Below are 1523 nucleotides of genomic sequence, written 5' to 3'. Positions count from 1 at the left end.
CAGGGTGGTCGGGCTTGTGGATCTTGGGAAGGAGGTAGAACTGGGCAGTGCGGGATTCCCGGTCTATGAGGTTGGAAGCTGTGGGTGGGAGATCTCCTGAGGTGATGAGGTTCTGTATGGTCTGGGAGATGATGGTTTGGTGATGGGGGGTGGGGTCATGGTCAAGGGGACGGTAGGAAGAGGTGTCCTCGAGTTGGCGTTTGGCTTCAGCGGTGTAGAGGTCAGTGCACCAGACTACCACTGCGCCCCCTTTATCTGCTGGCTTGATGGTGAGGTTGGGATTAGAGCAGAGGGATTGGAGGGCTGCGCGTTATGAGGGTGAGAGGTTGGAGTGGGGAAGGGGAGTAGACAGGTTGAGGTGGTTAATGTCCCGGCGGCAGTTGGAAATGAAGAGGTCGAGGGCAGGTAATAGGCCAGTGCGGGGTAACCCACCTAGCCTAAACACTATGGGACAATTTAGCAAGGCCAATCCACCTAAGCTGCACACCTTTGGACTGTGGGAGGAAACCAGAGCAAACACACATAGGCATAGGGAGAACATGCAAACTCTACGCAGACGGTCACCCAAAGGTGGAATCAAACCCAGGTCTCTGGCACTATGAGGCAGCAGAGCTAACCACTGAGCCACCGTGCCACCCCTAAATTCTCTTGAGTTCCTCTCCCTGTTTATTCATCACAAATTTGCTTTTGCCACCAATGAGATAGCACAGCCATGACAGGCTGAATGGAATGACCTCGTTCTCTGGTAGAAGTTTCTATGAAGTCGAACCTATCCAATACTGTCAGTTTTCCAGCAAACAGCAGCATCGAATCTAAACAGTATCTATCTTTAGTTATAATCACTGTTGGCTGCTCACTGTTTCTTTGCTGCCAAATTCACAAAAGCCAAGTCAAAATGGTGCGCTATAAAATTAATTTATTTCTAGATTACTAACCCAGTCTTTTAGCAGGGAAAACGCCTGAATGGAGGGGATTAGAGTTGACATGTTGTTGTTGGCTTTCGTGCTAAGAGGGTTGGGAGGCGTAGTCAGCTCCTGATCACAGCCACACCACTCCCCAAAACCCACTCTCCACAATTGCCTTGAGAATAGTCAAATATCTGGACATTAGTACAGGGTTGGGTGTGGCTATGTTGAGGGATGGGTTAATACTGCACCAATGCAGGTTGCCACAGTTACAAAGAGGGAGAATGTCTAATTGATTGAGACTCTGACAATGGCACATCACCCTGGCACTGTGCCCCAACAGGTATCAACACTATCATGAGGCAGAAGAGCAGAAAAAGAAAGAGGATTTTTTTTTTGAAGAGACCACACATGTTGTACAGTGTTTACTGTTTCTATTGGGTATGAAAATGCTCGGTTAATAAAAAATAACAAGATTATTCAAGCCGTAAACTTCAATCAGGGAATTGCCCGTCTGAATGACCCTTCAGGCACTGTTAGTATTTTAGGAAACTGGTTCAGAGCCAATCGAAGTGAAGTCCTTTTGAGAAGTTAATCCAGCCCAAGAGGACCAGCTGC

Source organism: Chiloscyllium plagiosum, chromosome 34 (assembly GCF_004010195.1).
Source record: "Chiloscyllium plagiosum isolate BGI_BamShark_2017 chromosome 34, ASM401019v2, whole genome shotgun sequence".
Classification (NCBI taxonomy): domain Eukaryota; kingdom Metazoa; phylum Chordata; class Chondrichthyes; order Orectolobiformes; family Hemiscylliidae; genus Chiloscyllium; species Chiloscyllium plagiosum.
Note: the sequence above shows the minus strand (reverse complement) of the source record.